The sequence below is a fragment of the Artemia franciscana genome, chromosome 12 (assembly GCF_032884065.1).
Source record: "Artemia franciscana chromosome 12, ASM3288406v1, whole genome shotgun sequence".
NCBI classification, from domain to species: Eukaryota; Metazoa; Arthropoda; class Branchiopoda; order Anostraca; family Artemiidae; genus Artemia; species Artemia franciscana.
Window position 1 is genome coordinate 32365780 of NC_088874.1, and position 24404 is coordinate 32390183.

A 24404-nucleotide genomic window follows, 5' to 3' on the forward strand; every position below is an offset into this window, starting at 1 on the left:
CCCCTTCTAGATTTTCACAAACTAATAGTACTCAACAAATTTGACTTAATATCTTTAGCTATATTTGCTATTGTCAGAACCTTACATGAAAGTCGTATAATTTCGATTTCGCACATACAGCAGGGTTATACTTACTGCCAACTGCGCCCTCTACTTTATTTCAATGAAAATTAAATTACAACATGATTATACATATTAGGTTAGTAATTTAAAATTTTATGCCCCTAAAATTTCCTAGATCCCTCTGACCCCTCCCCTAAAACTGGCTCTAGCCACTACCAAAAACTGCACAATCCTATACGGAGGTCTTTTCATTAAAAATTGAATTCCTGTTTTTCTAATTTTTTCAGATATATATGGTTGTGCAAATTTCTACTTAACCGATTCGACCCCGCTTCAAACCTATTCAAATTGAATTTAATTTTCCCTGTTCTTGGTTCTTAAACCGATTCAAACCAGTCAAACCGATTGAAAACCCATTTTATTTTCACCGTTCCTGGTACTTAAACAATTAGACCTTCTTTTTTTTTTTTTTTTTTTTTTTTTTTTTTTTTTTTTTTTTTTTTTTTTTTTTTTTGTGTATTTTACGCCAAAAAATGGAGCTTTTATGGAGATATTCATGTCTTGAATGCCTTAATAAACTCATTTCAATAACAAAGACTTCCAGTAAAAAAAAAAGTACTGTTTCTTCTATAAGATGTGTATTGTATAACATACGCCTTTTGGATTATCACAGCCCAAGTCACTCCGATATATAATTGAAGTTAATATTTGAATATTCATAGTGGCCAAGTTGAAAGGAGTGGTAGTTGAGATAGTACCTAATTATCTTTTTGATGCAAATCTTTAAAAGGGATATTCCGAAAACATAGACATTAATATACATCTTGCTATGTTTATCTACTCGTATATGACAGTGCCTCTGCATCATCATTAGCGTTGTTTTAAAAGTAGGTTGTTGAGAAAAGTTATAGCTAGGTAATTTGGCTTGCCACTTTTTTGTTCACTGATATGGCAAACACGTACCTTTAGGCGTTGATCGTCTTAACGCACAAAAATAACGCACTGCAATAATGGTGATGTCCAAATTTGTGGTAGTAATTACTTGCAAATGAACTGTAACCCCCTCCCTCCTAGTGGCACCAATTGACGAAAACGTAGGGAAGGGGCAAGAATGCTTTTGATTTCTTTGAAGATAAAAAAAAATCTAAAGGATAAGGGGGAGGTGTTTTTTTCCATTTAATATAGAAGCACCAAAAAAGGTATTTTTTGAATGTGTATTTGCGTCAAAGATGCGACGCACAGGCCATGAGTATTTAGTAATAGAAAAATAGATATAGTAATTAACCACAATATTAAGTATCTCTCGGATTTTTTCATGTCGGAAATAAAACCCACTAGAAAAACATAATTTTCTGTCGGATAAAAGCAACCAAATGATGTACAGACGAAACTTGGTTTAAAAGTGACTAAAAGTGACACATTAGTGGACTCTTCTCCTCCATTCTACCCTGTTTAAAATTTCTAGCAATACTTATGAGCTACAAGATACTGTTACCTTAAAAAAATTAAAGGGCAAGAATTTTAACACGATAAAAGAGCAATCCACTCCGAATTAAAGCGCACGTAACAAAATTTATTTTAATTATATGTATATATATATATATATATATATATATATATATATATATATATATATATATATATATATATATATATATATATATATATATATATATATATATATATATATATGGAGTTTTTACAACAATGCGAGGTAGTTTTATGTTCAAGATATACATATTAATATGTGAAGATTAAGTATTGATTTTCTCTTATTTTCTCTTCTCCTGGATGTCATGTGATATCATTATCATGCAAGGCCATATCCAGGGGAGAAGGTTAGGGATTTGACGCCCCCTCCCTCCTATAAAAGTGTCAGTGTCACGACACAAAAGCCATAGAGACTGTTTTAGGTATATTTGTACACCTTTTATATAACAATTCAATACAGTACCATGCCACCTGAGGCCAGTACAGCTGTAAACCCCCTCTCCTCTCAAATCTATTCAAAAATCCTCCTTTACTACCTACTACGAACTTCCAGTTTGCTATAAATCCTTCGTTATGACCTGTTTCCATATGAGGATGAATCGCTTTACGTTTGGCCCCCATGGATGGCCACAAAAGCGCACTCTTTGTGCGTTTGTGAAAGTGTAAAAAGGCACCTACACCCATAAAATGTCGCCTAGACATCTTAGCCTTTCTTCTATTATACCCCTATAAAGTGGGACTGAACTACATTTTCGTGAAGCTTCTTGTTGGTATACCTGACAAGAGAAAATCATTTCAAACATATTTTGCTCTCCTGAGTTTATGTCTGTGTGTGTATGTTGCTTTAAAAAAAAATATCCGAGACTGAAGTGAGACTACATCTGAGAGGCGTCATATGTGCTCAAAATCTCTTGACTTCTTCCATATTTCATATATCTATAGGTTGATGAGAGGTTATGAGAACAAAATCCCCCTTACTTATCTACTGACGCTTGTCGTTCGGCCTTGATTCTCTTTCCATTCTTATGATAAACAATAACTTTGAGAGTTAAGTAAGGCCATATCCAGGATTTTGTTTGGGGGGGGGTACAAATAACTTTAGAAAACGTATCAAGAATTTATTCATATGTATTTTTTTGTTTTTATACGAATCTGACAAAAATATCGAGGGGGGGTCAAGTTTGGTACTATCCCTCAGGATACGGCATTGGGCTTTGGCCAAAAACAGTAAAACAAATTCGTTGAAAAGGAAACATTTGTACTGGAAAAGATGACTTTCAAAGTAAGAATTCAAAAAAAAATTATAGAGGTTTTAGCAAATGATTTCTAAAAGTTTTAGAAAAGCTACCAAAAGTGTGCAGAAACGTATATTTCAAAGAGTATGTATTTTAAATATTAATATTTTTACATTAATAGGAAATTTAACTTTAAAGTTTAATTTAATTTTAATTAATCTTTAGAACTTAATTTATTTGTAATTTGATTTTTAGAATTTAATTTAATGTTTATATTTCAATATTTTAAACAGTGTCTTTTGAAAATTTCTCATTAACTTCTTATTTTAACATTTTGCAATAATCTCAACATCGGTCGGTAACTATGACCTGTCTGTTGGTAGAACATGCCCCCCTTGAAAAAAGTTTGGCCTTGCTCCAGCAAGCCGTGTGCCCAAAGCGTGAAGTATTGATGCTTAGAAAAAGAAATTTATGGATGGGGAGTCTTCCACACGGATTTTGATTTTACCTATTTTACCATGATCTTACCAGAATATCGACCTCAGTCAGTAAAAAATAATATCGACCTCAATCAGTAAAAATATCAGCCAGCCAAAAAAAAAAATTATAGCACTAAATAACAAGTGCTTGTTTAAAAGTAAGGTTCGAACAAGTGTTCGCTTTAAATACTGTGCTCCAGCGTTGTCAGTGTTTTGAAAGAAACTGCGCCAGATTTCCGACTTAAATTGTACCTTAATAGATTAATTTGCACCGCCTGTACTGCACGTTAAAAATTGGTCATAACAAGAAGAAAAGTCTCACTAAACTAAAACGTGAATAGACTACCGAATCAGAAATGAGGATGCAAAACAGAAACGTAATGGAAAACTTGTATTGTACAAAAAAAAATCAAATGTACCGTATTGTACTCAGACCTCTAAATTTTTGCGGAAAATGTTTCAGTTTTACCGTGTTGGCAACGCCGCAGAGCTCTTCAAATTTTATTAGAAATAAAATTCACGTCGTAAATGCATGAACATAATAGTATGTCGACATCAATCAAACTTGAACATGTAATCGCTATATCAATCTCTCGGAAAAGTTCCTCATTTTTAATGCAACTCATTAAAAAATACGCTTTCAGGGCATTTTAATCATGAAAATTTGACGGTCAGACTTGAACCTATGGTATCCGGGATTCTGGGATCTGGGATCCAGAGAACCTACGATAATTGAAGGAGAAGGCCATCAATATCTCTTGAGGGCCAAGACAGAAGAAAAGTCAATTTCGTCCTAATTTTTCGAAGATTTGTTCTTTTTAACAAACTTTCATAAATGTCCTTGCCTTAGAAGGGAAAACTGGCCCTCTTCCAAATGAATGCCTTGTAGTCTTGCATATTGATGTGGTAGATGGCTTATTTGTGCTAAACAGCACAAATCTCATACAAACAGACTCCTTGTTTCTTTAAACCTTGCGATTATTAAATAGTAGAATTCAATGCAGTTTACATGTTTTTAAACTTTAATTGATAGCATAGGACGTATGAAAACAAGAAAGGAAATAAGAAATGAAAAGAGAAGAATCAAATAGGTGAAAAACGAGGATTTTGTCAGCCAGTAGCAAAAACCTATTTGATTTACCTTTTCATTTACTATTTCCTTTCTTCTTTTCATACGACATGCATTGTCAGTATGGTCTCAGAACGTATTTACGATAGCATAGGAATGAAGATCAGGTGCCTAAACAGAGAGTGGAGCTTCGAGGGCTCCTCCCCAAAATCAGAGCCTTCCCTGAATATTGAATCTTACGGTTCTCCTTTTTATGAGTCTAAAATTGGACAATGTAGAAGATGTATGGAATAATTTTAGGAAAATGGTTTGTGTAGCGGTAGATGGTGTCATGGAGAGAAAAATTAGAACCGCAGCGAGGAATATTAGTTACAATGCTTGAAGGTTGGTGGAGTACAAGTGGAGCTTGTACGAGAAGTATTTAGGTGATAGATCAGATGAGAATAAGAAGAATACAAGAAAGGATAGAAAGCATTAAAATATTAATTAAACAGGTATGACGTGGAGGCTATGGATACAATTGCTTGAGATCTAGCAGATGCAGCCTGACGGCGTAATAGTACGATATTATATTGGAATGTTAAAAAATTAAGAGGGAATAGTCAATCTGGACTTGTCCCAGTTAAAGATATGGAGGGGAATACAATTAGTGATAAGAAAGAGTTAAAGAGAGATAGAGTGAACATTTCGAGAATGTGCTAAGTTGAACTAGAATTGCAGGAAAAGATATAAATAAAAATAAAAAAAGTTTTGAGACTTTGTAGGTGAAGGAACATTTAGTTTCCTAAGAAGAATTAAATAAAAATACTGTAACTATTAAAAAATATTAAGGTCTCAGGTACAGAGGTGCCTTTTGGGGGGGGGGGGGTCAGGGGTGGGCAAACCCCAGATTTTCCAGGGGGCCCAAGCTTCCACCACAAAGGGCCCTTTGCCGGCCATAATAATCCATTATGTCCAACATAATCCATTCTGTCCAATTGATTTGAAATTACTGCACGCCTATTAACCAAAGAGCGTAATTACTTGACGACCCTTGGGGTAATTACGCTATTTGCTATTAATTACTGTAAACTTTGAAAGTAGGTAAGATAAATAATAAAATTCTCGAGTTCTTTCAAATGCCCATTTCCTAGATGATTATGCGACACGAAGTGAGTCGGGGGGGCCCAAGATGGAGTTTATGCCCACCCCAAGATTTGGTCCAAATGGCGCCTCTGCTCAGGTGCTTAAAGTGTGGTAAATGAGTTTTTTTTGTTTTGTTTTTTAATATGGTGGTTGTTGAGGTAGCCATGAATTACTGAGGATTATGAATAAGATTCATAATCTTATAAAAAGGTAAGTGCAGGGTGATTTTTTGGGAAACTTTATTTAAATCCCTCTATAAGAACGATAGCAAGAGTGAGTGCAGTAGCAGAGGTATTGGAGGTCTGGTAATAGAGGTAATAGGTTATAGAGGTATTAGCTTCGTTTTTCTAGGAAGCAAATTATTTAGTATGATGATACTTTTTAGACTTGGAAATGATGTAGATAAAGCTCTAAAAGAAAAACAGTTTGTTTTAGGAAGAAAAGAGGATTTGTAGACCAAATTTTCACTCTCAGATTAATATTTGAGAAGCGCCTCAGTCATCAGAACACTTTAGTCCCTAGGCTTATAGATTGTGAGCAAGTGTTTGATTCAGTTGACAGAAAAGTTTTAGAGAAGGTCCAATCCTTGTATAGTATTAAATAAAGAAAAAAACAATTTTTTTTAAATGAAAGTAAGGAGCGACATTAAAACTTAAAACGAACAGAAATTACTCCGTATATGAAAGGGGGTATTCCTCCTCAACGCCTCGCTCTTTACGCTAAAGTTTGACTCTTTCTCTTAACTCTACTTCTTAAAAGAGTAAAAAACATTTTTTTTTTTTTAAATAAAAAAAAATAAGCACAATTCCACATTTTTGTAGATAGGAGCTTGAAACTTCTAATACAAGGTTCTCTGATACACTGAATCTGATGGTGAGATTTTCGTTAAGATTGTAAGATTTTTAGGGGGGTTTTCCCCTATTTTCTAAAATGAGGCAAATTTTCTCGGGCTCGTAAATTTTGCTAGGTAAGACTAATCTTGGTGAAAGTTATATATTAAAAATCACCATTAAAATGCGATTTTTTTATGTAATTATCGGTATCAAAATTCCATTTTTGGAGTTTTGGTTACTATTGAGCCGGGTCGCTCCTTACTACAGATCGTTACCACGAACTGTTTGATACCAGATAAATATATTAAAGTGGGTAGTGCTATGCATGAGAATAGCATTGCTCGGTTAAGGTGGGAAATGAGGCTAGCAGTTGGTTTCATCTGAATCAGCAGTTAAGCAGGATTACTTTCTATCCCCATATATATGAATCATTTCAATGGACTTTGTTCTGAGGAACACACAAAGGGCTATGGGAGGGCATGGAATGAAAAGTAAAACTCTCCTATAGTTAGACTGGGCTGAGGATTATAGTCCTGGATTATGCTGAGGATTTGAGCATCCTAGATGAAATTGCTAGCACAATGAATTATTGTTTTGGAATATTTTTAGAACGCAGGGCGCAAGGATAGGTCTGAAAATTAATGCCAAGGAGGCTAAGTCGTTTAGACTGGGAATAAGTTAAAGTGAAGAGATGATGTTGGGTAACAAGAAGAACGGTTAAGTAGATAACTTAACTTACCTAAGTAGTATTACTAATAAAGATGATGGATGTAGTGAAGATGTTGAAAGTAGAACATCTTTCCATGTTTGGTAATATGTTTCTGAAAATATTGAAGTGGAAACGTTGCTTTAAACGCTTCTTAGACAATTCTTGGCTAGTCCTGTCCCAAATGTTTAGACTTCCTATGTTTAAGAAATAAAATTATATTTGTATGTGTGATCATATGTAGTATAACCAAAATAAAATAAAAACTTGGATATCTTTCAGCAAAGATCATGATCCACCTGATCATTTAAAAGTCTGATTGAGAATGGGAAGGAGTGCCCATGATATCAACATGCAGCAACAACTAGTCAATTTGGAGGCAATTAGCGTTTAATTTCACATCGTAATCGAGAAATAAATGAAATTTCCACATTTGTATGCTTTTCTTTTTCTTGTAATTTGTCTGATAATACTCGGTTACACAATTCAGTTTTTAGAGAAAAAACAAACAAATGTTGGAAGAATATTCCAAAACTGTTGGCTAAATCACAAAACATAATTCTCAAAAGCAGATTGTTGTTACCTGGAAAGACAAGCGCAGATATATTCGGCTTGTAAGGTATCTAAGGTATCGCTGAGAAATGAAAATGGTGGCAGTACACAAAGAGCAAAATTTCTAATTATTTTCCTGTTTGGAATCCTCTTTTACTCTTAAGATGCGCTCACTTTTTTTTGTCACATCTTGACAGTCCCTTTCTAATAGAAGTTTAAGTCCGTTCGAAATTTAAAAGAGGACACAAAGGAACATTAGATTAAAAACAAGGTAAGTTAGCAAAATCAGCTTTAGTATTTTAAAAATATAGACCAATTATGCCGGCATACTTTAATGAACAATTTTTTTTTCTTTTTATAGAGGACCTCTTTTAATTTACTTTTTTATGTTTTTTTTTTTTTTTTATATTGTCATTCTTTCGATCCGTTTTTGATAATGCTTGATTCTTAAGATGTTTGATACAACATTTGTTTTGCGAAATATGTTAAGTCTCCTTTTCCCTTCAAATAGTTGGAAAATTGAAACTGATTCTAGTGTCACTAATGTCTTGGTTGTAAAAAGCTGACATTTTGATTAATTTGTTTCCAATTTTTAATTGTGTATGTAATGCTCCGTTTTATTATGCGACTTATGTAAAAAAAAAAGAAAAAAAAGGTGTATTGCAATAGCCGTCAAAAAAAGAATTTGGACACGTCGAGACATAGTATTGTCAATAAAATTTTGCTAAATAATTTGTTGTTATAGCTAGGTGGGACAAGGACGAATACCTTTAAAATTTAGGCTGGAATTATTCAAAAGAAATTGAGTGATATTTTTCCAACCTCCTTAAAATTTATTCTAGGCAAGAATCCGTCAATCGGCTGGACATTGATTCTAGACACGCGCCTTTTTTGCCAGGGTGGGGGGGTAATAATAATATATTTAATGGGGGAGATAATAAAATTTGAGGGAGTTGATTTTGATGTCATTAATGTTTTAGTCGTGCATTGGTTATATTTCGATAACTTTTCTTTTTTCAGATTTTTAATAGTTATAATATTCGCTTTTACTATTCTACTTATGAAAAAGAAGTGTATTAAAATAGTTGTTCTAAAGGTGTTCAGATAAATCGGGACATTGAATTGTCAAAAGCAAATTTAGGTTATAATTTGGTCAGGCAAACATGAATGCTTTTAATCGTTTAAGCTGTGGTAATTCAAAAAGATATTTCTCAAACCCCTTGCAATTTGCATGCTGTATTGATTGGTTCTAGGCATGTACCAAGAATTTTTACGGGGGGGGGGTAATAAAAAGTTCTCGTTATAAAACAGTGATAAGCTGGATAGGAAGTGCCAAGAAATAAAAAAAATTAGGAATAAGAGGGGCCCAGTCCCAAGGCCTCCCCCATCCTGGGTACGTTGTAGGATACTTCGATAGTATTTTTGCTATGTAGTGTCAATTAGTTTCAAGAACGTTCGATGTTGAACAACCAGTTATCCTAATAGTCGTCGCAATGGTGTGAAGTATCTTCTTCTTTTTTATACTGTAAATCAAATGCGAAACTTGAAAGTGAGAATTTTGCATAATTCGCATGCGAAATTCCATAAGATTCCGTGAGAATTCGTATGACGAAGATGAGTTTACCTAAAGAAAAATGGAGTTCTGTAATTTCTAACGCGTTTGTACCCATTCGAGACCTAACGAATTTTATTCTTTTTTTCTGCAATGTACCACCATATCATCTGCGAAAACAAAAATAGTAAAACTAATTACCGGTCCCGCAAAATTTTGTGTCCAAAAATTTTTTTGGGGGTGGGGGCTGAAGAAAAATGTTCGACTTCATGGTTCACTTCAGTGGTTTAACTTCACTTCGTTAGATGAAAAAATGTATTTATGTGGATGAATATCCAGGGACCAGATGTGATAAATTGGTTTTGTCTGGCCTGGTTTTTTTTTTTTTTTTTTTTTTTTTTTTTTTTTTTTTTTTTTTTTTTTTTTTTTTTTTTTTTTTTTTGACTTCCTGTTTGTGTACTGATGAAATTCGTATGCATCTTTCATAATAGAATTTTGCTAGAATTCGATGAGAACCTCAGTTGTCTGATTTCATATCGTTAGATGAAAATAAAATGCCCTTATTTGGATGAATATCCTGTTTGCTTTTGTTATCTTATAGATCAGATGTGGTAAGTTTTCTTTCTCCAGCTGCCTTTTTTTTCTTTTTTTTTTAGCTTAAAAACTTCCTGTTAATGTACCGACGAAATAGACTATTTGTGTGGATTACTTTCATGTGAGTTTCTACCAAACTTAGGAATTTTATTATAGAGTAAATGATTTCTCTAGAAAAAAAATGCCCATTTTTGTCGTTTCAACCGTATTTGTACCCGTTTTTCTTTTACTTCTTCTTCGTCTCAATTTTATTCTTCTTTTACAATTGTAAAATATTTTATTTGAATTCACACAAAAAAAAGAAGTAAAACACATTGCTAGTCAAATAAGACTTTGAGGCTAAAAATTATTTCTTTTTTTAGGGGATTTATTTTACCGGAGGGAAATTTTACTTGGTTTAATGCTTCAGGCAAGAGAGGAATTGTATTTCAGTTGTCAAATTTTACCTTGCTAGATGAAAAAAAAATGTCCTTATTTGGATGAATGTCCAGTCTGGTTATGTTAGGGATCAGATTTGGTAAATTCGTTTTTTCCGTCCGATTTCTTTTAATAGCTGAAAACTTTCTGCCCCTGTTTTTATGAAAATGAACCAATCATTTGTATTGTTTGCATGTGAATTTTCATCCAATTCGTTAAGCGCTAGTGTGAAGTTAACGGTTTTGTCTTTTAAAAAAGGCCAATTTTTGATGCTTCGAACTCGACTTTACGACTGATTGATTAAGTAAAACCAGAAGGCCAAATGTCTAAAACTCAAAATTTAAATTGACTAGAGCTATCTATTTTAGGGGTTTTAGACTCGAAAATTTTGGAACAATTTATCTTTACGCTAATTCGTGAAAATATAAGGAAGGGTAAGGTTTTTTCCCCCAATGCAAAGACAAAAAGTGATATTTTCAAAGATATAGGGAGGTATCAGTATTTTTTTAATGAAAAACCTAAAACAATGTTTTTTTTTTAATTTAGGGTTTAATTTCCCCTCCTTACCCTTAATTGGTGCCACTGGTTTGTATCTATTCAAGGGCAAATGGATTTCACTTTCTTTGCAATTTGCAAACATATCATTTGCATAGACATTAAGAAAAACTAAGTGTAACTAGCAATTTTCTGCCTGTCAGACTCGGGAAATAAAAAATGTTTTATGGCAACAAGATAAGGGCTATTGAAACTGTGTGCTTTCTTTCAAAGGCGATCTTCGACCGATTTCATTTTAAGTAGCAATAACTAAAGTAATTTCATAGCTTTAATCACAAAATTGTTATCAAAATGGGTGGGAATTGGCGAATTTTTATAGATAAATAGAAATATTTTAAAATTTAGAAAATATTTTGTTTGAAGTGATTTGAAATATCTTTAAGCTGTTTTTGTTAGCGAAAAATAATATGATAATTCCGATTGAATACAGCGTATGTATTTATTTATGTATATGACAAACGATTTTAATTCAAGAAATTAAATATTAAGGTGATAGAAGTTGAAATAGAGAAAATGGAAATTAAAGACTTTTGAAGTCGTAAATTATGTGTTGCAATAATTGTAAATTAGTTAATTTATTCTAAGTTAAGTTAATTTATACAGGTTGACAATTTAGCCGCATACTTCGCTTTCGAAATTAACGAAGTCACTAATTATATATTACTCTAGTTACATTTTCCAGTCACGAATTAAAAGTTTCAAATATAGCCTCACACTTTACTACCAGTAACAATACTATAATAAAAAAATATATAATAAAAATATAATAACCATAATGATAAAAATAATAGTTGAAGCCGGAATATTTCGGCAGCATATCTAGAAGCCTGTATCAGCGAGAAAAAAAACTAGCTAAAACAAATTCACTGTTGCTTAAACAATTGAGAAAAACACAAAAACAATGCTTTACAACAAATATAGTTTATGAAGTGTAGTTAGGTTAATACTAATAAAAAATAACAAAACATGATGACAAAATAACACTTAGGAAATAAAATTATGCGAACCTAACCCAACGTAAGCTAGCCTCCACTTTTAATGTGCAAATATATATAGTCCAAATTATACAAGTCTAATTCCGTCTAAATCCAACACATTATATTATCCATTTTTGGAGTATTATCGATTTTGTATAATCCATTTTAGGAGTATTGTCCAGTTTCTTTTTTTTTTCTCGTTTTCTTTTTTTGTCCAGCTTTGTTTTCTTTTTTCTTTTTATTTCGTTGATAAAACTTCCAGATACGAAGCCAAAATACTGGGACTTCGTTAGTATTTGCGTAAACAGATTTTTGTTTTTTCTTGTAAACTTCTCAGTCTTATTTAAAAGTTATGCTTGCCCCTAGGGAATATGACCTGTATCCTGTATCAACAAGAAATAAGAAAAAAATAGATATCCTGTATATATATATATATATATATATATATATATATATATATATATATATATATATATATATATATATATATATATATATATATATATACATATATATTTATATATATATATATATATATATATATATATATATATATATATATATATATATATATATATATATATATGATGTTAATATGTAATTATATAATATGTTAATTCCTGAAAGACTTAATAATTTTGAATTTATTAAAGTCAAAAAAGCGAAAACATTTAAAATGTATTTTTGTTTCAATAAAGTGCAAACAAAAATTAATTTAAAAGTTTTGGAATTTTTTTGTAAATTTTAGTAGATGTGGGTGTTAATTATTCTGTGTCAGCAAACGGATATAAAAAAAAGAAACAGAAGGAAGAAAAAACAGTTTAAACAAATTCACACTTGCTTAAACTACTACTACTACTACCAACTAACCGCAGCACCAAGCTGCCTGAGGCCAACACAGCTACGCACGCTCCTCCATCAAAATCTATTCAAAGGCTCCTTTTTAAACCTTCCCAGGAAGTTCCCATTTCCCTTTAATCTTTCCTTATGACGTCTTCCCACCCAGGACGCGGACGACCTGCTCTCTGTTTGGCCCTAGATGGTTGGCCAAAAAGGACAATTTCCGGCAATCTGTCATCCTTCATCCACACAACATGCCTTAGCCATCTCAAACTTTCTTTCATTATAGCCCTAGAAAGAGGGGTTGTATCACATTTTTCGTACAGCCTACTGTTTGAAATACGGTCAGTCAGCCAGGTACCAAGAACAATCCATAGGCAATTTCTCTAGAAAACATCTAGCAAATTTCCATTCACTGTTCTGAGTGCCCATGCTTCAGAGTCATGTTTGACCACTGTCATTACTGTAGCTTCTAATATTATAATCTTGGTTTGTAGACTTGTCTTCCTATTCTTCCAAACTTTTTTTAATTGTGAAAGAACACCCTGACCCTTGGCTATTCTATTTTTAACGTCTTCACTGCTCCCACCGTCTTTACTAATAATATTACCAAGGTAAGTGAAGCTGCCCACTTGATCAATCTTTTCGTTACCCAACGTCATCTTTTCATCTTCACTTATTCCTAGCCTTAGTGACTTGGTCTTCTTAACATTAAATTTCAGACCTATTCTAGCACCTTGAACACACAAAAACCTCTAAATGTTCATTCATTTTGCTCACACTTTCATCAAAGATACTTAAATCAAAAGCATAATCTAAGTCCATTAGAGTTTTTCCATCCCATTTGATTCTATGGTCTCCCATTGCATTTTTTTTGTGCTCTTTAAGACAAAGTCCATCAAAATGATCCGTATAAAGAAGGATAAAATGCAATCCTGCTTAACTCCTGATTTAATACAAAACCAGCTGCTAACCTCATTTTCTACCTTGACCGCAGCAGTGGAATTCTCGTACATAGCACTAATCACTTGAATGTATTTGTCTGGTATACCATACAAAGAGAAGACCATTGCTAAAGCTCTTCTATCAACAGAATCGAACGCTTGCTCATAATCTATAAAACTGAGTAACAAAGGTGTTTGAAAACTCAGGCACTCTCAATTATTAACTTAAGAGTGAAAATTTGGTCAACACATCCTCTTCCTTTTCTAAAACTGCACTGTTCTTCTATTGAACCTTTGTCTACAGCATCTCTCAGTCTAAAAAGTATCATATTACTAAGGTATTTGCTACCTACAGAGACCAGACTAATGCCTTGATAATTACACACTCACTCTTATCACCATTCTTATACAGTGGTATAATTAATGTTTACCTAAAATCGTTAAGTACATCCCCTTTTTAAAAAATCATATTCATAATCTTCAGTAACTTATTTCTAATCTCACAGCCACCATATTTAAGAAACTCGTTTACCACACTGTTAGCACCTGGAGCCTTATTATTTTTAATCCTTTTAGTTATGTCGCTAAATCTTCCTCACAAAACAAATATTGCTTCACATCCAAGGTATCACAAAGTTTTTCATTTTCTTCTATATCTTTTCCTGCAACTCTATCTCGGTTTAGCACATTCTCAAAATGTCCTGCCCATCTTTCTTTAACTCTTCCCTTGTCACTAATTTTGGCCCCGTTCCTATCTTTAACTGGGGCAAGTCCGGATTCACTACTCCCTCTCAAATTATTAACATGCAAGTAGAATATTTTACTATTATGTCGTCTTGCTGCATCGTCCAGATCCTCGGCAATTTTATCCATGACCTCCACTTCACACCTCCTTCGTTCATATTTTAATGCTTTCTCTACTTTCTTTACATTCCTTTTGTTTTCATATTATCTATCACTCTAATATATCTTGTACAAGCCCCTTCTCCTCTCTACTAAACATCAAGCTTTTCCACTAATAGTCCTAGCTCCAGTCCTAACTTTCTTCCCTAAGACACCATCGGCAATGTCACAAATTGTTTTTGTTTTTTTAAGATTATTCCAGCCATCTTCCACATTGTCAAATTTTAAACTCAAGTTTAGTATTCAACTGTTCCTGGAAACTTTCTCTCAAATTTTCATCCTAGAGTCTACCAACATCTTAACTTCCCGGGAGGTAGTTACCCTTCCGAAATTTCAGCTTTAAATTAAGCATCGGCACTACTAGATGTGATCTTAACTTTTAACATCAATATCGATATATTCATCAATATCAATATCGATATATTGTATTGATCCTGCCAGTCTTCGGTTTATTATAACATAATGAATAAGGTTTGCTGTCTTACCATCTCGTGAATACCGTGTTAACTTATGCGTCATTTTATGACCAGATACCGTATTGGTTATAGCTAAATTGTTATACCCACAAAATTGCGAAATTCTGTAGCCATTACTGTTTTCTTTTCCTACACCAAATTTGCCTAGGCTAGGATACCATCTATCCCTATTTTTACCGACCTGGGCGTTAAAATCTCCTAGCAAAAACATCACATTTCTACCTTAGACCCTGTCTATTTGCACCTGTAACTGTAAATAAAATTCATCTGAATCACTAGTATCTCCGTCGGTCGGTTCTACAGGGACATAGACTACTTTAACTGATACCCTGAATTTTTAAATCATAAATTGAGTAATTAGTATTCTATTATTAATACTTTCCCAGCCTCTACACGACTTAGCAGCTTCCTTATGCATCATGAGCCTACTCTATGTCTTTGTACCCCATCCTTCCTGCCTGAGTAAACAAATCTATATCACGTAATTTCATGCTTCCTACCCCTAGGATATGAGTTTCTAAAACTCCTAATAAATCCAGTTCGAATCATCTGAATTCTTTAGTCAAAATGTCGATACGATAGTCGTTTTCTGACGTCATAACATTCCAAGGCCTCAGGAAAAGCAATGATCCCGGATTCTAGTGCAGGACGGGGATCACACATCTTCTCAAGTCTACACCGAAGCGCTTAAGCCGGCTTAGAACCGGACATTAAGAAGTCCCTGGGACCTCCAGTATGAAGAATGGAGGCTTTGTGTAATCCTGGGTCCATCTTGGTTGCGACATGGTTTTCAGCACTTGGCAATGCTTTTCTATCAGCAAGAGTCGAAATCCTGCATAGACAGTCACAATTCTATTACCTCCGACTCATTGTATATTCATGCCTACAAATATTATGCTCCTACGGAAAGGCAGCCCATAGTAGATAAATTAGCTAGGAAGAGGATTTTTAGCCCGAAAATGCACGTTAAAACAAACCAAGCCCAGAAGAACTATCCATTAATCAGAATCCCGTGCGAATGCTGTGTCGTTTACTAGGCTATTATTTCCTCGTGAGGCGCCACTCCTCAAGTGGGAATAGAGTTTACCACAAAGTCTCCAGTCTTGTAGGTACCCCGAAAGGGTCGATGCAGCCCTTTGCAGATCCCGTTGTCCATAGATCTGGATCTTACGCCCTGCCGCAGTTGTCCTCCTATGGAGGATACTCCCACGATGGTGTTCTGCGCCACTATTCAATTCAATCCATTACTGGGAGAAGGTTTGTAACTCATGGGACATGTGGACACGCCGGTGGGCCCTGTTGAGTGTACATTTGAGGGACCTCCTTCCTCCTCCACCTGTATTTATGGCTCCGGGTGAGGGTGCCCCGGTTTCTATTATGGACTCCTAGGGACAAGGTCCCCCTTGGTCCGTGCCTCCTGGGGATATGTTGAGTGGCCTGGGGGAAGCCCCTTAAAGCTGGCAAATGGTAAAGTTACAATTTAGCTTTTTGAAAAGAAAAAGCAGATCCACAACAGCAAATAACACTTGACTAAGGAACAAAATGTGAATAATCATAAATAAAGGTCTTGTTTATCCAATGTTAAAACATACCAACTTTTAGATAAGAGTTCAGACGAAGTAAGCGTTTCACTAAAAAAAAAAAAAAAAAAAAAAAAAAAAAAAAAAAAAAAAAAAAAAAAAAAAAAAAAATCACTTAAGATACGACCCTGAATTCACATAATGACGTCGCTTGGTCTTTTCACCCCACGAAATTTACAGAGGTTATAGGAAAAGGCCGTTATTGTTAATCTGGCAGCAAAATATCAATCTAATCACTGTAGTACATTTTCTTCTTTTTACGATATATCATTGGTTGATTGAGTAGGTAAGTAATTGTCTGTAACAAAATTCAAAGATCTTATTCATTTCACTATACCAAAAAGTAATTAATCTTAATATAACTAATGTAATGTAAGTAATTTGTTTAAATTAATGGAAATATGATTATATTGGGGTTAGGAGGTTTTAAACCCCAAAATGTTTGTCAGGCTCGTATAAACGTAACAAAAATATATATTAAAAAATGTTTGGTGCTTTTTATAGTTTTTGGTGGACACCCTCCCCCCGAAAAATGCTTGGACACAGCAATGACCAAAACAACAAAAAACTAACAAATACAGTAAACGTTGGTAAAACTGGTAGGTTCTTGGCTGGTAAAAATGCAAAATAAATCTTTGCAGTGTAGACGAAATATTTTGTCAAACTGCGATGCTTTTTACCACTTAATTTACCTATCGAATTCTCAGATGGTTAGCAAAATATGGGTGATACCCTCTTGTTAACACCTAATCGGACGGTTTAGAAGGCAGGAACCGAGCTCTCTGGCACCTGCCAGTCGGTGTTATCAAACAGTTCGTGGTAACAAACTGTAAGTAAGGAGTGACCCGGCTCAATAGTAACCGAATCTCTAAAAAACGGAATTTTGATACCAATATATAGATATATCAATAGAATTGGGGTTTTATGCTGGTTTCAAATATGTAAAATTCAATAAGTTTAATCTTACCCCTCAAAGTTTACGAGTCTGAGAAAAGTTGCCTGATTTTTGAGAAAGGGGGGAAACATCCCCTAAAAGTCATAGAATCTTAATGACACCATCACAATCTTAGTGACAAATCACACCATCAGATTCATTGTATCATTTGAAAATGTCAAATTTTAAATTTTTTTCCAGAAGAAAGATCACGGATGCGTGTTTATTTGTTTGTTGGTTGTGGTTTTTTCCCAGGGGTGATTGTATCGACCCAATGGTCCTAGAAAAGCGTGAGAGGGCTCATTCAAATGTAAATTAAAAGTTCTAGTGCCCTTTTTAAGTGACCAAAAGAATTGGAGGGCAACTAGGCCCCCTCCCACGCCCCTTTTTCCTCAAAATCGTCCGATCAAAATTTTGAGATAGCCATTTTGTTCAGCATAGTTCAAAGGCCGAATAACTATACCTTTGGGGATATAATGACCCTCCCACAGCCCCTGGGGATAGGTATTTAGGTTTGAAAAAATGCCTATTGTTTACGTATAGTATTTGTTATTGGGAAGTATTCATACATTTTTCGGGGGGGGATTTTCTGCTGGTGGTATTTTCCTCGGGGATAATTTTCTATGGGGAGGGAAGTTTCCAGGGGGTGAATTTTCAGAAGAAATTTTACACTGGGGGAATTTGTCAGAATTAATATACGGAATTCTTCTTATGTCTTGCTTTCTCTTTTCCGTCTCAGTTTTACGCCTGGAGACTTTAGGGGTAATTGTTAGGGGTAACTTTTCACCAGGGTTGGATTGTCTAGAGAATAAATCCTTGGGGTGGAGGGATTTTTCCATGGAGGAGTAGCCAGATTTCCTGGCATTATTTAAAAAAATAATCAGAAATTAAAATATAAAAAAGTTTTTTTTCAACTGGAAGTAAGGAGCAACATTAAAACTTAAAACAAACATAAATTACTTCGCATATGGGGGGGGGGCTACTCCTCCATAACACCTCTCTTTGTGCTAAAGTTTGAATTCTGTCCCAGTCTTTTAAGAACGACTGCTAAAACACTATATGTTCGTTTAATTAGAGCGATAAGAAGTTTTGTTTTAAGTACTAAAAACCTTTAGCGTAAAGAGCGAGGTTTTGTGGAAGAGTAACCCCCTCATATGCGTAATGATTTTTGTTCGATTTAAGTTTTAATGTTGCTTCTCACTTTCAGTTGAAAAAAAAACTCGTTTTTTTTTATTTAATTCATATAAAACCTAATTGATACTTTTTTATGTTTACAATATTCGTATGTTTTTACAATTGTAGTTTACGAAATGTAAGTTTCTTTTGTTTCTCTTTTTGTTTTTTTGTCTAGCTTTTTTTTTATTTCTTTCTGTAAACATAAGTTTTTTTTTCTTGTAAACTTCGTAGTCTTATTTAGAGGTTTAAATTATCCCTAAGAAATATGACTTTGACCCCCCGCCCCTTCTCTCCCTGAATATAGAACACAAGTTTCAATGGATCATGGTATAGAGATGCTATAGCGTTGCGTGAGTAACTTGATTCAGAAGCTGCTCTTGATAATTTTAGTTCTTCAAAAAATTTTCACTATATTTTTTTCAGGTGTGCATGCTATCGGCTATGAAGAAAATAACATGGGGAATAGATAGGTTTGCAATATCAATGCATTTTTTTGCTTTTTTTAGAATAAATTTGTTGTTTTTCCTTTTTTCTCATTTTTTCTGAATGGAAATAAATATTTTAAGAATGACAAAGGATTTTTTTCAGATGTAATGTGTTGGTCGACCTAAATAGTTATGTTTATTATCCAAATCAATGGGAGGTTGGGGTGGGTATCCCATCTTAGTCTGAATAGAATTGCAAAAGACGTTTTCCACCTCCCTAAAGAAAATTATTAGCTAACAATGGTACTAAAAATTGCATTTAATTGAGTTGACAAAAAATTGCTTTCATGTTTTTTGAAGAAACAATTTGAAAAATTTCAGCGCAATATTCAAAAACTAATAATGCATTAAAACAGGATCTATGGTTTCCATGCTGTAAACAATGACAATTAATCCGTAAATGATAATATTGCTTACTGTTTACAAATTATTTTGGTTTCATACCAGTGGTATATCCAAGGGGGCAGATTTTTTCTGGTGCCCGCTCTACTTGTTTTTTTCTTCTTCTTTTTTCACTCTTTTTTAGAATAAATTTGTCAGTTTGGTCAATCATTGGTACCTTTGTCACATTGCCCCCCCCCCTCCAATATTTGGTGATTGGCGACTTTATCACATTGGCCTCCCAAAGATTTTGCTCTAGATCCGCCCCTGTTTCAAACAAATATCTTCAGAAATAGACTTGTGGCTGGCCTATCTTTTGTTCTCCTTTACTTTTGCAATAAATTAGTACATTTTGAAATTTCATTTTGATTCATATTTATTAATACGGCGGATGAAAAGCCTTGGAGCTGATTGGAAATCCCTTGGGATTTTGCGGGGATATTCTAAGATCTTGGAAGGCTGTCGCACCAAACAACGCTGTTTAGAGCAATGTCTTTGCGTCTTTCATTGTTAATAGAAGACATCATATCAACAGTAGACGAAAGAGTATTTGAGAATCATGATAGAATATCTATTTAGTCCCTAGTGTGTGTGGTAGGGAGAATTGTGAGTAGTTAATGAGAGTGTGTACGGATGAATGTTTAATGAGTATAAGGAATTTAGCCCGATTCCTTCGTCTCGCGATGGGTCGTAGAGCTACGTTTCTGTAGGATTACGTTAGGATTTTGGTAGTTTCTGTGTAATTGTTGTATGTTTTATATATTTTGCCATGGCCTATGAGTTTAAGTGCAAATAGATTCTATTCTAAAGCCAATTATGTACATTCTGCCCACTGGAATTCATCTCGGATCTCTTTGTGTAATTTCACCCATGCAAGGAACCTAAAGCCTTGGTAATGATCGGAAAAAATGTTTCACATATAGTGGAACAAAAGAATCCTAGTGTCGTAACGAGGGAGTAACAAGCAACATAAGACCTTTGTTGATGGTTGACAAAGATGCTTAACATACAGTGGAAAAGAGGGAGAGTATCCCCTAGTCTTTGATAGCGCAGTAGATTGATATCTCCCTAGCAATATGTTTTCCGGGGTTCGATTCTAGGTGTTTTACACATAGTGGAATAGAAGAAGAATATGTGCCTATGTGTCGGCCTAGTGTCGTAACGAGGGAGTAACAAGCAACATAAGACCTTTGTTGATGGTTGTCAAAGATGCTTAACATACAGTGGAAAAGAGGGAGAGTATCCCCTAGTCTTTGATAGCGCAGTAGATTGATATCTCCCTAGCAATATGTTTTCCGGGGTTCAATTCCAGGTGTTTTACACATAGTGGAATAGAAGAAGAATATGTGCCTATGTGTCGGCCTAGTGTCGTAACGAGGGAGTAACAAGCAACATAAGACCTTTGTTGATGGTTGTCAAAGATGCTTAACATACAGTGGAAAAGAGGGAGAGTATCCCCTAGTCTTTTATATCGCAGTAGATTGATATCTCCCTAGCAATATGTTTTCCGGGGTTCGATTCCAGGTGTTTTAAACATAGTGGAATAGAAGAATATGTGCCTAGTGTCGTAACGAGGGAGTAACAAGCAACATAAGACCTTTGTTGATGGTTGTCAAAGATGCTTAACATACAGTGGAAAAGAGGGAGAGTATCCCCTAGTCTTTGATAGCGCAGTAGATTGATATCTCCCCAGCAATATGTTTTCCGGGGTTCGATTCCAGGTGTTTTACACATAGTGGAATGGAAGAAGAATATGTGCCTATGTGTCGGCCTAGTGTCGTAACGAGGGAGTAACAAGCAACATAAGACCTTTGTTGATGGTTGTCAAAGATGCTTAACATACAGTGGAAAAGAGGGAGAGTATCCCCTAGTCTTTGATAGCGCAGTAGATTGATATCTCCCCAGCAATATGTTTTCCGGGGTTCGATTCCAGGTGTTTTACACATAGTGGAATGGAAGAAGAATATGTGCCTATGTGTCGGCCTAGTGTCGTAACGAGGGAGTAACAAGCAACATAAGACCTTTGTTGACGGTTGTCAAAGATGTTTAACATACAGTGGAAAAGAGGGAGAGTATCCCCTAGTCTTTGATAGCGCAGTAGATTGATATCTCCCTAGCAATATGTTTTCCGGGGTTCAATTCCAGGTGTTTTACACATAGTGGAATAGAAGAAGAATATGTGCCTATGTGTCGGCCTAGTGTCGTAACGAGGGAGTAACAAGCAACATAAGACCTTTGTTGATGGTTGTCAAAGATGCTTAACATACAGTGGAAAAGAGGGAGAGTATCCCCTAGTCTTTGATAGCGCAGTAGATTGATATCTCCCCAGCAATATGTTTTCCGGGGTTCGATTCCAGATGTTTTACACATAGTGGAATGGAAGAAGAATATGTGCTTAGTTGTCGGCCTAGTGTCGTAACGAGGGAGTAACAAGCAACATAAGACCTTTGTTGATGGTTGTCAAAGATGTTTAACATACAGTGGAAAAGAGGGAGAGTATCACCTAGAGTTTTGATAGCGCAGTAGATTGATCTCTGCCTAGCAATATGTTGTCCGAGGTTCGATTCCATCTGCCATGAGGTTGGGCTTGCTACTTGTCACTGTAAAGAAAAAGAAATACACCATGCAACTGAATTGCCGATGTCCTGTGAATTATCAATGGCTCAAGATAATTTTTATCATTTATCCACCAGTGTGTTGGCCTAATAACGTAACGAGTTTAATATAATAGTTATATACAATCAGCATCCTATCCTTATAGTTTTGGTAATGGCTGAGGTGTTAATAGGTTTGACCAAAGAGTGTGGATAACTTGCAAGAACGGAAACTTACACTGGTGTCGACGAAACAAATTCATCAACACCCTATAACATTGGGTTTTTCTCGGCCTTTTTTTTTCAAGATTCGTAATTGTGATTTTTTTTTCAGGAGACACTTATTACTCCACTAATTTTTCCAAGAGTAATTGTGTTGCGAGAGTAACACTTAGTTTTTTTTTTTGTAGCACCCCGATTGCAGCTTATTCCTAGAAAGTGGTAAGGGTCTAACCTCTGCGGTTTTTGCGGAAAGTATGGACCATAGGCTTGGGGCCAAAAATCTATTGTTTCTACCCATTTCTGTTCTTGACTTTAGCTGAGTTTATCATTCGGTTTTTTGCACTTGGGATTGCGGTGGATAAATGGTATCAGATGTGCCTCTTAAACTTTAGAAGTTCTCTCATTGCTAAGGAAATTAGAGTTTATCCTTTGCTCCTTTCTAAGTGATGACGTTAGAAACTTGGCCTACGGCAAAAAAGTCAACTTTTGAACTAAGACAGATAGATTTCTTTTTCGGCATTCGATAGCTCTTGATAAGCTGATCAAACTATATGTCACCCATTCTTTGGTAGAAAAATTCCTTCATGAGATATACCAGTTTGAAAGTTAAAATGGGTTGACAACTTCAGTAGTAAGGTACACACTGAAACCAAAAATAGGCCGATGCTAATTGTGAGACATGTAGGAGAATTTTAAGCAACTTAAAACGAACAGGAATTATTCCGTATATGAAAGGGGCTGTCCCCTCCTCAACGTCCCACTCTTTACGCTAAAGTTTGACTCTTTGTCACAGTTCTACTTTTTAAAATAATAAAAAACATTAGCGTATTGAGCAGGACATGTAGGAGAGGACAGCTCCTTTCAAATACGGAATAATTTCTGTCCGTTTTAAGTTATAATATCGCTCCTTACTTGCAGTTGAAAAAACTTGTTTTTTATTTAATTTCTGAGCGTTTCTGAATTAATCTATAATTTGATTTTGGCTCACCACACATGAATAAGTAACACGAAACTTCCATATTAATTATTTTTTGGCTAAATGGCTATCTCATAGTTTTGATCAGACGATTTTGATGATAGTGGGTGGGGAAGGAGGCCTAGTTGTCCTTCAATTTTTGGTTGCTTAAAAAATGCAACTATAACTTGTAATTTTTTACGAACTTTTTTATTAGTAATAAATTATGAATTAACTTACGTAACGAACTTCTATATTTGTATATTTTTATTACGCATATGAGGGGGCTCGCCCCCTCGTCAATAACCCGCTCTTTACACTAAAGCTTGAATTATGTCCCAATTCTTTAAGAATGACCACTGAATCGCAAAGGCCGTAGAATAAATTGTTGAAATTACTAAAAATACTTTAGCGGAAAGACCGAGGTATTGAGGAGGAGACGAGCGCCCTTATATACTTAATAATATCTGTTCGTTTTAAGTTTTAAGGCTGCTCCTTACTTCCAGTTGAAAAAACTTTTTTTTATTTATTTTCTCATTTTTTTCAAATAATGCTGGAAAATCCTGCCCCCCGCTCATGGAAATTCTCTTCCCTCATTATAAATTCCTCCATGGAAAGATCCCCCCATGTAACCCCCGACACCATCAGCAGTTTCACAAATCGTTTTTCTAAAATTATTCCAACCATCTTCCACATTGTCAAATTTTAAACTCCCAAGTTTAGTATTCAACTGTTCCTGGAAAGTTTCTCTCAAATTCTCATCCTGGAGTCTACCAAAATCATAACTTCCCGGGTGGTAGTTACACTTCCGAAATTTCAGCTTTAAATTAGCCCTAGGTACTACTAGACGGTGATCTTTACTTTTAACATCAATAGCAGCATTCATATGTGCCCTAGTATCTTGTATTGATCCTACCAGTCTTCGGTTTACTATAACATAGTCAATAAAGTTTGCTGTCTTGCCATCAGCCGAATACCATATCAACTAAGGAGTTTATATGGAAACTATCAACTAAGGAATATACCATACCAACTATGAACTAAGGAGGTGTAAAGTGGAGGCCATGAATAAAATTGCCGAGTACCTGGAAGATGCAGCTAGACGGCATAATAGCAAAATATTGTACTGGCATGTTAATAAACTGAGAGGGAGTAGTCAATCCGGACTTTTCCCAGTTAAAGATAGGAACGGGGCCACAATTAGTGATAAGGAAAGAGCTAAACAGAGATGGGCGGGGCATTTTGAGAATGCGCTAAACCGAGATA

General features: G+C 34.8%; 1 protein-coding gene across 5 annotated transcripts in view; it reads left to right on the forward strand.

Annotated features, from left to right (window-relative positions):
* LOC136034003 (trifunctional enzyme subunit alpha, mitochondrial-like) overlaps window positions 1-19026 on the forward strand; it is a 110304-nt gene extending 91278 nt beyond the window's left edge. For 2 of the 5 annotated variants that reach the window (XM_065715038.1, XM_065715034.1), the window contains one exon: window positions 18925-19026. The gene's annotated coding sequence lies outside the window, so the exon portion shown is untranslated. Of the gene's footprint in view, window positions 1-3912; window positions 3932-7283; window positions 7438-18924 lie in introns of those variants that run through there. The other 3 variants (XM_065715039.1, XM_065715036.1, XM_065715037.1) reach the window with 2 other exon arrangements.
* The last annotated feature ends 5378 nt before the right edge of the window (window positions 19027-24404 follow it).